The 15642-nt window shown below is 43.2% G+C and overlaps 1 protein-coding gene and 1 long non-coding RNA gene across 2 annotated transcripts in view; one reads left to right on the top strand and one right to left on the bottom strand.

Moving 5' to 3' along the window:
* The window catches only part of SLC22A3 (solute carrier family 22 member 3), a 108140-nt gene that overhangs the window by 12682 nt on the left and 79816 nt on the right, over positions 1-15642 (top strand). The window lies entirely within an intron of this gene.
* LOC135268274 (uncharacterized) lies at positions 3883-6294 on the bottom strand. The gene is made up of 3 exons (XR_010336542.1): positions 5964-6294; positions 4951-5013; positions 3883-4684 (listed from the first exon to the last, which is right to left on the bottom strand). It is a non-coding gene; the product is annotated as an uncharacterized LOC135268274 (long non-coding RNA).

The raw sequence follows: 15642 nt of genomic DNA, 5'->3' as shown, positions 1-15642 counted from the left end.
CCCTAGCCCCCTACCCCCTTAAATGCCCCAGTGTGTGATGTTCCCCTCCCTGTGTCCATGTGCTCTCACTGTTCAACACCCACTTATGAGTGAGAACATGTGGTATTTGGTTTTCTGTTCTTGTGTCAGTTTGCTGAGAATGATGGTTTCCAGCTTTATTCATGTCCCTTCAAAGGACATGAATGTACATTTATTGCAGCACTGTTCACAATAGCATAGACTTGGAACCAATCCAAATGCCCATCAATGATAGACTGATTAAAGAAAATGTGGCATATATACACCCTGAATACTATGCAGCCATAAAAATGGATGAGTTCATATGACATTTTTGCAGATATTTTGTAGAGGAGGAAAGGAAGGCACAGAGAGATTAGGTAACTTGTCCAGAATCTGGAGTTGCAGAATGGAAGACTTGGAAAATAAATTGCAATGTCTGAACCAACAAGTGATTAACTGACATCTCTAGAATAGGAAAGAAACTTCTGTAAATCAAAGGAAATGATAGCCAGTCTTGCAGAGGAATCAACAAAGGATATAGATAGTTTTCATGAGAAGAAACTTCTCCAAAAGGCCACTAAGCACATGAAGAAATGTGTGTGTCTGGGGAGCTTTCCCTTACTAACACTAGGTCAGCTTCTGTGGTAACTTGAGAATACAATGAAACATCATTTAAAGTAATCTGTGGCATAAACTTGCACCGTGCAGACTAGCTACATCGTAAGTGTGCTAATACTTCAGATACCCTGAACCCCTTGGGACAGCTGACCCAAGCCTTCCCAGGAGCTGTTTACCTGTGGGTGTCACCTGGCTGCAAAACAGGGATGAACGATGCACAGATTTCAGGGGTCACCCAGGGATGCTGCATCCCCAGAACATGTCACATGGAAGATGCCTCGCAGATTTCTACTGAAAAGGCTGGTATTTAATCCAATAATTCAATCACCAAGCTTAGTAGTTGCATTCCCCAGATTTTCTCGTAATCCATTTTGTAGGATTTTGTAGCTTCTATGTGTGCTCAGGTTCAGAATTTCAGGCTGTCTTCAAGGAGCACATCAGCTTTCTGGTTAGGAAGAGAAGGCAGCAGACATGTCCAAAACCCTCTGCAGGACTCTGCTCTGGCAGTTTTACGGTTTTGTGAGTAGGCACAATTATAGGCCTGTCTGAAACCAAACGCTTTGGCCTCTTACCACTTTCCTTTGTCAAAGTATAAAAGATACATAAAAGCAGCTGGGTGCAGTGGCTGTAGTCCCAGCACTTGGGAGGTCAAGGCGGGTGGATCACCTGAAGTCAGGTGATCCTTCACCCCTTCGCGTTGTCTTTTTGTACAGTAGTGTCTCCATGTGAGTTTCCAGGGAAGCAGAGGCTGAGGCGAGGGCGCGGGAGCTACTTCGTGCTTTAGGCTCTCTGAGGGGGCAGCCGTGGGGAGGGAACTGAGGGGCACCGCGGGAAGCCCAGAGAAGCCAGGCCCCAGTGAGTGGGGGCGGGCCAGAGAGTGGGGAGCGGAAGAGGAGGAAGAATGTGCCCACAGGCTTTTGGTCCCTGGCATGACCCTTCTGGCATTGTGGGCTTGCCCGCGCTCCGGAGCCAGAGAGGACCCAGGTGGCATCAGCGCAGAAACCAAGGACCCAGGTGGCATCAGCGCAGAAACCTGTGCCCAGGAGCAGTGACAGCAAGTGGCCTGAGCTCGAGGTGGTGCCGGCAGCGGCACCCTCGGAGCTCCGAGAGGGCTGGGCCGGGGCCAGGGAGCCAGGAGGGGTCACGAGGACGTCCCATCCAGGGACCCATGGATCCTTCGGTCCTGCCAGGGTCTCCTTTGGGCGGACAGAGATGTCTCCAACTGAGCGCAGGCAGCCCCAGAGCCCGCCAAGGGCTGAGGCTGGGCTGGGCCCCCGGGGGCGCAGGCAGCTGTATCAGGCAGACCAGATGAGGGGCATCAGGCCCTGATGCACACAGTGTGGCCGAGGGGCATAAAGAGAGGGTCTCGGCCTAAGACTGGTGGAAGGTCCGAGAAGAGGCTGTAAGAGGGCGATGTGTTCAGCAGGAGTTGAAATGAGCAGGGGCTGGAAGAGCAGGTGGGAGTTCCAGGTGAGGGAAATGACCTGGAGGCGGGAGCAGAGGTCACAGCCAATCCCTGCCCGGCCTCGACACGCTTCTGTCGTGACACCTTCTCTAGGAAGATCCCATCCCAAAGGCCACATTTGTTCCGTGTGACCGGCACACCTGTGAGGCAGGAAGCTCTGACTCAGGGCTCGTACCTCCTCTCTGGGGCTAGAGCTTCTCCCAGGTTCAGGCAGCCTGCTCACAAGATCAGGGCCCTTCCCAGAGAAGCCTCAGGCTCCGGTTGTGACCCCTGTCAGATGTGTGCCCAGCTTAGGTTCACCTGCAGCCGGCTCTGAACGCTGGATGGGGAGGGTATGGGGCTTTCCCGTGGCCTGGGCTGAGTCCTGGTAAGCCGCCACCATCCTTGCCCACTCCCCATAGGACAGAGCACAGACCCTGTCCCTAATCAGGCCACACTCTGCAGAATGCTGCTTCTCTGTTTCCAAGCACTTGCATGTCTTGCATCTCCTGCCAACATGTTATGTCCCCCTGAGGGGGCAGCCCCATAAACTTTAAGTGGACATGTCCCTGCCCCCAGCACAGGGGCTGCCTTCAAACCTACCTTTGTCTGGGGGGTTTTCCTTGATGACTCTTCAGCATGCTGGCCCCACTTTCTTCTGCTTGCATCTAGGGCTTTCCCAGGCTGAGCAGCTGTCCACACTTGCATGGGAGTGAAGGGGTTTCCTTGGACACTGAACTTTCAGTGTTGAAACCAGGAGAGTACAAGAAAATCTGGAACAATTGGTCACCCTAAGTGATCTACAAGCAGGAAGATGATTCACAAAATGTATAATAATGAAAAGCTGTGAATTACTTGCATATGTAATATAGGGGGGCTATGGTTAAATAAATGTGGTGTAGCCATTTGATATAGCTACTACAGCGATGAGGACACCATGCTTATAAAATAATAACACAGCAATGTTGGTGACATATTAAGGAAGAGGGCTGATATCTACATTTGTGCAAACTGCATGACTTCAACTATATTTATACAGTCTTTGTGGTAGATGGGTTGTTGGAAGGTAGAGACTGGCTGCACAGAGGCCGTAAAGGTGAGAGCATTTAGTTACTGCTGTTTACACTTTCTTCTTAACTAATTAAGATATTGTTTTGCCAACTGCAGAGCCAGGAGGTGTGAAGCAACCTTCATAGTGGCACCTCATTTGACACGGATGGCTGGATGGGTGCAGCGCTGACAACTGCAGTGTGATGGGATTTCTGAGGAATAAGTCAAGGATGCAGAAATTAAAGTAAACAAATCAGATCCGGTTTTCAGTAAAGGAACAGGCACCAAATTCTTTCTCAGTAAGGCACAATAGAGGGAGGTTGTCAAAACCTATAGTTAGTAAAAGAACCTATTGATGATCTCTTAAGGAAAATTGTTAACCTAGTTGCCCATGTGAAGGAAAAGACTCTCAGAAAAGAGGCTGTTCAGAGAAGAATCAAACCTCTGGCACCAGAGAGGACTCCCCAGTTGGGAAACTGTTGTAACAAGAGGACTCCATCACTTAGAGCAGGATCAGAAGATAAATCAGGCTGAAATGGCATACAAAACCTACAATTACCTTCCTCCATATGAATAATTGAAAAGGCAATGGCTTCATTTAGGTTTTAATCTGACTTACAGCTTTTAATAGCTATGCTCTGTTAAAGTATACACATTATGTTTTACCTTATCAAGTTTATATTGTTTTATATAATATAATATTTTGTACTATGTAAAATAATATACTTACTTGACTAATGAATCATTAAGTTTTTAAAATCTGTGTGAGATAATGTACTCTTGGGGGTTATTTTGATTACTGAAAATTTCCAGTCACAAGACGTAATAACTGGATTCCAGGTGTTTAAATGTTAAACTGTCTTTAGCATCAGAAGTAGCCTCATGAGGTAAGTCATTATTTTCCTCTATTTCAAAGGATAGAATTGAGGCTGGAAGCAGTTTTGTAACTCACCCAAATTAAGACATCATGAAAACTGGTTTCCCTGCAAGGTCTGCCTCACCCTAAACCAATGTCCTGTCCCAATCCACCTGACTTGAGGGCTCTCAGATTTTAGCAGATCTCAGAATCACCTGGAGGACTTGTGAAAGCAGACTGCTGGGCCTCACTGGAGTTTCTGCTCCAGTGGGCCTGGGGTAGGGCCTGAAAATGTACATTTCTAACCTTTGCAGTTCCCAGATGTTGCTGTTGTCGCAGATCTGGGGACCACACTTTGAGTCATTGGTCTAGATGAAGGCTTGCACTAGCTAGTGATTCTTTCATTGTGATGATGATGGCTAACCTTACATTTGAATGAAAAATGTGACTCCTTTTAAAGAAAGTCATCGGAAGTTCAATTCTTTAAAATTCAGCTACTACTCACTGATGTGGTGTATTAGCCCATTCTCATGCTGCTAATAAAGACATACCCAAGACTGGGTAATTTATAAAGGAAAGAGGATTAATTGACTTACAGTTCAGAATGGTTGCGAGGCCTCAGGAAACTTACAATCATGGCGGAAGGGGAGGCAAACACTTCCTTCTTCACATGGTGGCAGCAAGGAGAAGTGCTGAGCACAAGGGGAAAATGCCTCCTATAAAACCATGAGATTCCATGAGAACTCACTCACTATCGTGAGAACAGCAGCATGGGGTAACCACCCCCATGATTCAATTACCTCCCACCAGGTACCTCCACCAACAACACATGGGGACTATGGAAACTATAATTCAAGATGAGATTTGGGTGAGGACATAGGCAAACCATATAATTTTACCCCTGTCCCCTCCCAAATCTCAGGTCCTCCCATTTCAAAACACAATCATGCCTTCCCAACAGTCCCCCAAATTCTTAACTTACTCCAGCCTTAACTCAAAAGTCCAAGTCCAAAGTCTCATCTGAGACAAGGCAAGTCCCTTCCACCTAGGAGCGTGCAAAACCAAAAGTAAGTTAGTTACTTTCCTAGATACAATGGGGGTTCAGGCATTAGATAAATACAGCCATTACAAATGGGAAAAAATGGCCAAAACAAAGGGGCTACAAGCCCCACGCAAGTCTGAAATCCAATAGTGCAGTCATTAAAACTTAAAGCTCCAAAATGATCTCCTTTGTCTCCATGTCTCACATCCAGGTCATAGTGATGCAAGAGGTGGGCTCCCTCGGCCTTAGACAGCTCTGCCCCTGTGTCTGTGCAGGGTACAGCTCCCCTCCCAGCTGCCTTCATGACTGGCATTGAGTGTCTGTGGCTTTTCTAGGCACATGGTGCAAGTTGTCAGTGGATCTACCATTCTGGGGTATGGAGAACGATGGCCCTCTTATCACAGCTCCACTAGGAAGTACTCCAATAAGGATTCTGTAGGGGGGCTCTGACCCCCCATTTCCCCTACATTGTCCTAGCAGAGGTTGTCCATGAGGGCTGTGCCTGACAATACACCTCTGCCTGGACATCTGTACATTTCCATACATCCTCTGAAATCTAGGCAGAGGTTCTCGAACCCCAGTTCTTGTCCTCTGCACACCCACAGGACCAACACCATGTGGAAGCTGCCAAGACTTGGGGCTTGTCCTCTCTAAAGCCACTGCCTGAGCTGTACCTTGGCCCCTTCTGGCCACAGCTGGAGTGACTGGGATGCAGTGCATGAAGTCCCAAGGTTGCACATAGCACGAGGCTCCCACCCAGGAAACCAATTTTCCCCCTTAGGCCTCCAGACCTGTGATGGGAGGGGCTGCCGTGAAGGTCTCTGACAGGCTCTGGAGACATTTTCCCCATTGTCTTGGTGATTAGCATTTGACCCATTACTTATGCAAATTTCTGCAGTGGGCTTGAATTTCTACCCAGAAAATGGGGTTTTCTTTTCTTTCACATTACTAACCTGCAAATTTATGAACATTTATGCTCTTCTTCCTCCTGAATACTTTGCTGCTTAGATTTTTTTTCCAACAGATACTCTATATCGTCTCTCTCAAGTTCAAAGTTCCACAGATCTCTAGGGCACGAGCAAAATGCTGCCAGTCTCTTTGCATAGCAAGAGTAACCTTTACTCCAGTTTCCAAGAAGTTCCTCATCTCCATCTGAGACCACCTCAGCCTCAGCCTGGATTTCATTGTCCGTATCAGTATCAGCATTTTAGACAAAGTCATTCAACAAGTCTCTAGGAAGTTCCAAACTTTCCTACATCTTCCTGTGTTCTTCTGAGACCTCCAAACTGTTCCAACTTCTGCCTGTTACCCAGTTCCAAAGTTGAGTATCCTTATGGCAGCACCCCATTTTCTGCAGTACAAATTTACTGTGTTAGTCCATTTTTATGCTGCTAATAAAGACATACCGAATACTGGGTAATATATAAAGAAAAGAGGTTTAATTGACTCACAGTTCCACAGTGCTGGGGAGGTCTCAGGAAACTTACAATCATGGTGGAAGGGGAAGCAAACATGTCCTTCTTTACATGGCAACAGCCAGTAGAAGTGTTGAGCAAAAGGGGTAAAAGCCCCTTATAAAACCATCAGATCTTGTAAGAATTCACTATCATGAGAAAAGCAGCATGGGGGTAACTGCCCCCATGATTCAATTAGCTCCCACCAGGTTCTCCCCATGACACATGGAGATATGGGAACTAGAATTCAAGATGAGATTGGAGTGGACACAGCCAAACCACATCACGTGGTTGCCTTCACTGAAGCACTTCCCCCTCTATTGCTACTTGCACACCACTGGAAGGTACGTCCTATAAAAATGGCACATACCCCCATCAGGCATTGATAGCACTTCCATGTGCAGATTTTGAATGTAACTGAATCCTCCTCTGCCCTGCCAGTCATGCTGCTGCCCAGTGTCTTGTGCTGCTGTCTTCAGTGGTGTTCCTGTTACCTGGAAGCCCTGCCTTGGGCCATGCCTGAGATGCATTGATTTGCTCATTTGAGAGGTAGTATAGATTGGTCAGGGCATCCAGGCATATCATAGATGATGGGGCACTGCTATGGGTGCTGGGACACTGCCATGAACAAGAGGCCCAGAACCCTCCCCTACACCTCTGCAGTTGGTGCCAGCCTCATGCCACTCAGCTACCTTCACCCATAATGTCCCTGCACCCTCTCTGTTGAATCTTCCTCATCTTCCTCCTTCATCCAGCCTAGATCTTTGGTCCAGTTCTTCAGCCCACATCTTCCAGTGGCCCCACTGCCCTTCCTGCTGCCCTGCCTGGGCTGAGAGCACTCCTGGAGACACCATTCCCAGCACATGCTGCTCTGTCCTCTCTAGTTCCCAGTGTCCTGGTGTTCGCTGACAGTCGTACTGAGTGTCTTGGTGTCCACTCTGATTCTCCAGTCTCTGTTCTCTGCCAACTTCCAACCTGTCCCTCCCCACTCACTCTTAGCAAACCCCTCACTCTCCACTTTCCTGAGAAAATAGAAAACTTGGAATAATACACTGCTTCAATGTCCTTCACCAGGGCAATCAACTTCTCTATCTGCTCCCATTGCTTCCTTCTAACCCCACAGAAGAGCTATAATGCCACCCCCTGTTGAAAGCTTATTTTTCCACCTGTGCCCTGGTCTTATCCCTCCTGTCTTCTCAGGTGATTTCCACCTGCCCACCACACCCTTGATGCCTCTGTCTTCAGTCTCTCCTTCACTGGCATTCTTTGCTCATCCCCCACACTTAAACCTGCTCAAGTGCACCTGCACTTTAGAGCAGTGTCCCTTATTCCTGTGTTGCTCTTCAGCTGAGCACCTGTAATTCCCTGTCACAGGCACATTTATCAACCCTGCATTCTCACCTTCCACTCACTCCTCAACCCAATGTGGTCTCCATCGTCCCCACCACACTGCAGAATCTGTGCTTCCCGGAGTCTCTGATGACCTCGAGGTTGCTATTCACTCACCTCCTCATGCTTGATCTTGTGTATCACACCAAAGCGTCAGCTGTGCGAAAGGCAGGAATAGGATTCCTACTCTGTAGGGACCCCTGTGTCTGGCGCAGGTAGCTGCCATAGTCACCGGTTCATATTTCACTGTTCTGCTCATTTTGTGCTCCCTGGTACATCTCTTCTTTCACTGCTTGCATACTCTGTCCAAGCTCTGATGAAGCCAAACACATTTAACAGATGGACACAACTGGCTGTGCTTCAGGCTTCTGATTCACCCATACTTCCAGGAGCCATGAATCTGAAATCTAGAGCTGGTCTGTAGAAAGCATTCTATTTAGTGAAATGTTGAAGTAATTTTAAGTCAACTATCACATATTTCATTATCTCCAATGCCATAATTTCCAAGTACCTACTTGAACAGTAGATGCTTTCAGGAGATTTTCTTTTTTTTTTTTTTTTGAGACGGAGTTTCGCTCTTGTTACCCAGGCTGGAGTGCAATGGCGCGATCTTGGCTCACTGCAACCTCTGCCTCCTGGGTTCAGGCAATTCTACTGCCTCAGCCTCCCGAGTAGCTGGGATTACAGGCACACGCCACAATGCCCAGTTAATTTTTTGTATTTTTAGTAGAGACGGGGTTTCCCCGTGTTGACCAGGGTGGTCTCGATCTCTTGACCTCGTGATCCACCCGCCTTGGCCTCCCAAAGTGCTGGGATTACAGGCGTGAGCCACAGCGCCCGGCCCTTTCAGGAGATTTTCATATCAATGATTGCATTTTGCCACTGTTCTTTATTTTTTCAGTAATGCTTCATCTGTAAACAACCCAAATTTCAAAGCGTGAACATAGTGTATTAATAAATTATTCCTGATGCCTGTTTTTTTTAATAATCAGGCCAAAATCCATGGTTATTCCAAAGTGGGTATCATGCAAATAATGCTGCTGTAGCATGCTAACATTTTCCAGACTATTATGAAAATGTTTAGCTCATTTATAAGTCATGGGAAACAATATCAGAATTTGCTATTGTGTAGAACTGTTACTATAGCAATTCCAGTGATGTCTCCTTATGATCTTTGTCAGTCACGTTCTGTATTTTCATCTCCATTTTTTAATCCTTAAATATACAAAGTAAAATGTAAATATCTTTACTGGTGAGTCTTTTAGAATTATTTTTTAACATTAGCACTTGTAAATTTACTGGAAGTTTCAACAATCTGTATCTCATGTATTGTATAGATCATATAAACTTTTCAATGAAAAGGAAGAAAACTATCAAAGAAAAATATAACAAACCCAAATGAACAAACGTTAGCATTTTGTCATATATTTTTTAGATTTTTTTTGCAAAGAAATAAGCCTTTATAGATCAAGTTGAATATCTACTTACTATTGTTTTGTGACAAATTATCCCAAAACTTGGTTTAAAAAAAAACCATTTTTTTTTTATACTCACAGATTACAACAGTTAGGAATCCAGAACATGCACAATAGGGAGTGTTTGTTTCTGCTCCACAAAGTGAAGCTTCTGATAGGAAGCCTTAGAAGCTGGGATGACCTGATGGCCAGAGCAGGAGCCATCAGGGTGTCTTCATTCACTGATCTGGGAGTAAGTACTGTGGTCAGCTGGGCCCTCGGTTAGCTGCAACAACTGCACATGACCCCTCTGTGCAGCTTGGGCTTCCTCCTAGTATGGCAGCCTCAGACTTCTCACAGAATAACTCAGAGCCCCAAAGGTATGTTCTATAATAGCTCACAAGGCAGAAGCTGTATCGCTTTGCATGACCTAGCCTTGGAGGTCACACTGCCTCATTTCTGCTGTATGCTTTCAGTTCCAGAAGAGTCACAAGCCCTTCCTGGATTCTAGGGAAAGGGAATTAGATGCCACTTCTGATGGAGGTGGGGCAAAGTTCTGAAAGAGTGTGTGTGGGGGAGTTCTAGTCATGTCATCTTTGGATAGGTCAGAAGTCCCAGTCTCCATCCTCAGGGACATCCACTTTTGTGGTTTGTCTCCAGTCCAAACATGTGTGGGCACTTTCCCTGCATATGTGGGTATCCACATGAATGTCTCTTTATTGCATCCCCATCTTTCTGAAAAGTAATCACAGAGAGTCATAAAATCCAGTGTTGGAATCAGGCATTATTAATGCTCTTATGTTATTATTAGTCAAGCTGTGCTAGGGGAATGTGGCATTAATAAAGTAATATGTATATTGGATTTAGTTATACTCTCTACTCTAATACTTTGTAATCATTAGTAATAAACAGTAGGATCTGACCTCATGTAGGATTTTGCAGTGCTTCAACTATTTTCACATTAGTTCCTTCAGTCTACGCTTCCTAAAAGTAAAATATGATGAGTCTTGAGACTTAAGTTCATATTTTGTATAAATCAAATAAAATAATAGATACCAAAATGCTTTGTAAACTGTGCAGAGCTATTAAGGTGTTCTGATATTGTAATCCTGTCTGAGGCTTCTTCTCATTTATTTACTGACGTGCACCCTTTGCTTCTGCATCATTTTTTGTGTCCAAATACAATCAATTGATCAAGACCTGGCTTAAATATGCCTAGAAAGCCTTTCCTGACACAGCCCTTACACTTTACTTAGTCTCCCTCTTCTGTGCTTTCATCTCATTCCGTGTTTCTCTCATGAGCTTACACATATCCTCCTTTGTATTCTATTTCAAGTATCACATTACTGGGGCTCACCTGGAAGCTTCTAGCAAACTGAAGCCCAGTCTCTGTAGCCCTCAGTGAACAACAACATGCCTCCCACCCAGGAGCAGGCTGTGAAAGTCTTTTATTTTTAAATTATTACACTTTAAGTTCTGGGGTACATGTGCAGAACATGCAGGCTTGTTACATAGGTATACACATGCCATGGTAGTATGCTGCACCCATCAACCCATCATCTACATTAGATATTTCTCCTAATGCTGTCTCTCCTATCCCCCCACCCCCTGACAGACCCCAGTGTGTGATGTTCCCCTCCATGTGTTATCATTGTTCAACTCCCACTTATAAGTGAGAACATGGTGTGTTTGGTTTTCTGTTTCTGTGTTAGTTTGCTGAGAATGATAGTTTCCAGCTTCATCCATGTCCCTGCAAAGGACATGAACTATCCTTTTTTACGGCTGCATAATATTCTATGGTTATATGTGCCAATTTTCTTTATCCAGTCTATCAGTGCTGGGCATTTGGGTTGGTTCTAAGTCTTTGCTATTGTGAACAGTGCTGCAATAAACATACATGTGCATATATCTTTATAATAGAATGATCCTTTGGGTATACACCCAGTAATGGGATTGCTGAGTCAAATGCTATTTTTGGTACTAGATCCTTAAGGAATCTTATGTTAGCATGCTACATGCCACATTGTCTTCCACAATGGTTGAACTAGTTTACACTCACCAACAGTGTAAAAGCATTCATATTTCTCCACATCCTCTCCAGCAGCTGTTATTTCTTGACCTTTTAATGATCGCCATTCTAACTGGCGTAAGATGGTATCTCATTGTGGTTTTGATTTGCATTTCTCTAATGACCAGTGATGATGAGCTTCTTTTTCATGTTTGTGGGCCGCATAAATGTTTTCTTTTGAGAAGTATCTGTTAATATTGTTTGCTCATGTTTTGATGGAGTTTTTCTTTTTTTTTCATTTAAATTTGTTTAAATTCTTTGTAGCTTCTGGATATTAGCCCTCTGTCAGATGGATAGAAGGCAAAAATTTTCTTACATTCTGTAGGTTGCCTGTTCACTCTGATGATAGTTTCTTTTGCTGTGCAGAAGCTCTTTAGTTTAATTAGATACCATTTGTCAATTTTGGCTTTTGTTGCCATTGCTTTTGATGTTTTAGTCATGAAGTCTTTGCCTATACCTATGTCCTGAATGGTATTGCTTAGGTTTTCTTCTAGGGTTTTTATGGTTTTAGGTCTTACATTTAAGTCTTTAATCCATCTTGAGTTAATTTTTGTATGAAGTGTAAGGGAGGGGTCCAGTTTTGATTTTCTGCATATGGCTGGCCAGTTTTCCCAACACCATTTATTAAATAGGGAATCCTTTCCCCATTGCTTGTTTTTGTCAGGTTTGTCAAAGATCACATGGTTGTAAATGTGAGGCATTGTTTCTGAGGCCTCCGTTCTGTTCCATTAGTCTATATATCTGTTTTGGTGCCAGTACCATACTGTTTTCGTTACCATAGCCTTGTAGTATAGTTTGAAGTGAGGTAATGTGATGCCTCCAGCTTTGTTCTTTTTGCTTAGGATTTTCTTGGCTATACGGGCTGTTTTTTGGTTCAATATAAAATTTAAAGTAGTTTTTTCTAATTCTGTGAAGAAAGTCAGTGGTAGCTTGATGGGAATAGCATTAAATCTATAATTACTTTGGGCAGTATGGTCATTTTTATGATATTGAGTCTTTCCATGAGCATGGAATGTTTTCCATTTGTTTGTGTCCCCTCTTATTTCTTTGAGCAGTGGTTTGTAGTTCTCCTTGAAGGGGTTTTTCACATCCCTTGTGAGTTGTATTCCTAGGTATTTTATTCTCTTTGTAGCAATTGTGAAGGGGAGTTGACTTATGATTTGGCTCTCTGTTCTTCTATTGTTGGTGTACAGAAATGGTTGTGATTTTGCACATTGATTTTGTAGCCTAAGACTTTGCTGTAGTTGCCGATCAGTTTAAGGAGATTTTGGGCTGAGACAATGGGGTTTTCTAACTATACAATCATGTCATCTGCAAACAGAGACAATTTGACTTCCTCTCTTCCTATCTAAATATACTTTATTTCATTCTCTTGCCTGATTGCCCTGGCCAAAAGTTTCAATACTGTGTTGAATAGGAGTGGTGAGAGAGGGCATCCTTGTTTTATGCTAGTTTTCAAAGGGAATGCTTCCAGCTTTCGCCCATTCAGTATGATATTGACTGTAGGTTTGTCATAAATAGTTCTTATTATTTTGAGATATGTTCCATCAATACCTAGTTTATTGAGAGTTTTTAGCATGAAGTGGTGTTCAATTTTATCCAAGGCCTTTTTTGCATCTATTGAGATAATCATGGGGTTTTTGTCACTGGTTCTGTTTATATGATGGATTATGTTTACTGATTTGAGTATGTTGAAACAGCCTTGCATCCCAGGGATGAAGCCAGCTTGATCGTGGTGGATAAGCTTTTTGATGTGCTGCTGGATACAGTTTGCCAGTATTTTATTGAGGATTTTTGCATCGATGTTCATCAGGGATATTGGCCTGAAATTTTCTTTTGTTGTGTCTCTGCCAGGTTTTGGTATCAGGATGATGTGTGCCTTATAAAATGAGTTAGGGAGGAGTTTTGTTTGGAATAGTTTTAGAAGGAATGGTACCAGCTCCTTTTTGTACCTCTGGTCGAATTTTGCTGTGAAATCATCTGGTCCTGGGCTTTTTTTAGTTGGTAGGCTATTAATTACTGCCTCAATTTCAGAAGTTGTTATTGGTCTATTCAGGGATTTGATGTCTTCCTGGTTTAGTCTTGTAAGGGTTTATGTGTCCAGGAATTTATTCATTTCTTCTAGATTTTCTAGTTTATTTGCATAGAGGTGTTTATAGTACTCTCTGATGGTAGTTTGTATTTCTGTGGGATCAGTGGTGATATCCCCTTTATTATTTTTTATTGTGTCTATTTGATTCTTCTCTCTTTTCTTCTTTATTAGTCTGGCTAGCAGTGTATCTATTTTGCTAATGTTTTCAAAAAACCAGCTCCTGGATTAATTGATTTTTTGAAGGGTTTCTTTTTGTATCTCTATCTCCTTCACTTCTGCTCTGATCTTAGTTATTTGTCTTGTCTTCTGCTAGCTTTTGAGTTGGTTCGATCTTGCTTCTCTAGTTCTTTTAATTGTGATGTTAGGGTGTCAATTTTAGATCTTTCCCACTTTCTCCTGTGGACATTTAGTGCTTTAAATTTCCCTCCAAACACTGCTTTAGCTGCATCCCAGATAGTCTGAACATTGTGTATTTGTTCTTATTGGTTTCAAAGAACCTATTTCTTTCTGCCTTAATTTTGTTATTTACCCAGTATTCATTCAGGAGCATGTTCTTCAGTTTCCATATGGTTGTGTGGTTTTGAGTCAGTTTCTTAATCCTGAGTTCTGATTTGATTGCACTGTGGTCTGAGAAACTATTATGATTTCCATTCTTTTGCACTTGCTGAGGAGTGTTTTACTTTTAATTATGTGATCAGTTTTCAAATAGGTGTGATGTGGTTCTGAGAAGAATGTATATTCTGTGGATTTGGGGTGAAGAGTTCTGTAGATGTCTATTAGGTCCACTTGGTTCAGAGACGAGTTTAAGTCCTGAATATCCTTGTTAATTTTCCGTCTCGTTGATCTGTCTTATATTGAGAGTGGGGTGTTGAAATCCCCCACTATTATTGTGTGGGAGTCTAAGTCTCTTTGTAGGTCTCTAAGAACTTGCTTTATGAATCTGGGTGCTCCTGTATTGGGTGCATGCATATTTAGGATAGTTAACTCTTCTTGTTGCATTGATCACTTTACCATTATGTAATGCCTGTCTTTGTTTTTTGATCTTTGTTGGTTTAAAGTCTGTTTTATCAGAGAGTAGGATTGCAACCGCTGCTTGTTTTTTTCTTTCCATTTGCTTAGTAAATATTCCTCCATCCCTTTATTTTGAGTCTCTGTTTGTCTTTGCACATGAGATGGGTCTCCTGAATACAGCACACTGATGGGTCTTGCCCATTATCCAATTTGCCAGTCTGTATCTTTTAATTGAGGCATTTACCCCATTTACATTTAAGGTTAATATTGTTATGTGTGAATTTGATCCTGTCATTATGATGCTAGCTAGTCATTTTGCCCATTAGTTGATGCAGTTTCTTCATAGTGTCGATGGTTTGTACAATTTGATACGTTTTTTGCAGTGGCTGGTACTGGTTTTTCCTTTCCCTATTTAGTGCTTCCTTCAGGAGCTCTTGTAAGGCAGGCCTAGTGGTGACAAAATCTCTCAGCATTTGCTTGTCTGTAAAGGATTTTATTTCTCCTTCGCTTGTGAAGCTTAGTTTGGCTGGATATGAAATTCTGGGTTAAAAATTCTTTCCTTTAAGAATATTGAATATTGTCCCCCACTCTCTTCTGGCTTGTGGGGTTTCTTCAGAGAGATCTGCTGTTAGTCTGATGGGCTTCCCTTTGTGGGTAACCTGACTTTTCTCTCTGGCTTCCCTTAACACTTTTTCCTTCATTTTAACCTTGGTGAATCTGATGATTATGTGTCTTGGGGTTGGTGTTTTTGAGAAGTATCTTTGTGACATTCTCTGTAGTTCCTGAATTTGAATGTTGGCCTGTCTTGCTAGGTTGAGGAAGTTCTCCTGGATAATATCTTGAAGAGTGTTTTCCAACTTGGTTCCATTCTCCCTGTCACTTTGAGGTACACCAATCAAATGTAGGTCTGGCCTTTTCAAACAGTTGCATATTTTGGAGGCTTCATTTGTTCCTTTTCATTCTTTTTTCTCTAATCTTGTCTTCACGCTTTATTTCATTAAGTTGATCTTCAGTCTTTGATATCTTTTCTTCTGTTTGATCGATTTGGCTACTCGTAATTGTGTATGCTTTATGAAGTTCTTGTGCTGTGTCTTTCGGCTCCATCAGGCCATTTATATTCTTCTCTAAACTGGTTATTCTAGCTAGCAATTTGTCTAACCTTTT

This window comes from Aotus nancymaae, unplaced genomic scaffold, assembly GCF_030222135.1.
Source record: "Aotus nancymaae isolate 86718 unplaced genomic scaffold, 86718_ANA_hifiasm-v0.15.2.pri h1tg000040l, whole genome shotgun sequence".
NCBI classification, from domain to species: Eukaryota; Metazoa; Chordata; class Mammalia; order Primates; family Aotidae; genus Aotus; species Aotus nancymaae.
The sequence above is the reverse complement of the archived record's forward strand: the minus strand, read 5'-3'. Positions and strand labels throughout refer to the sequence as shown.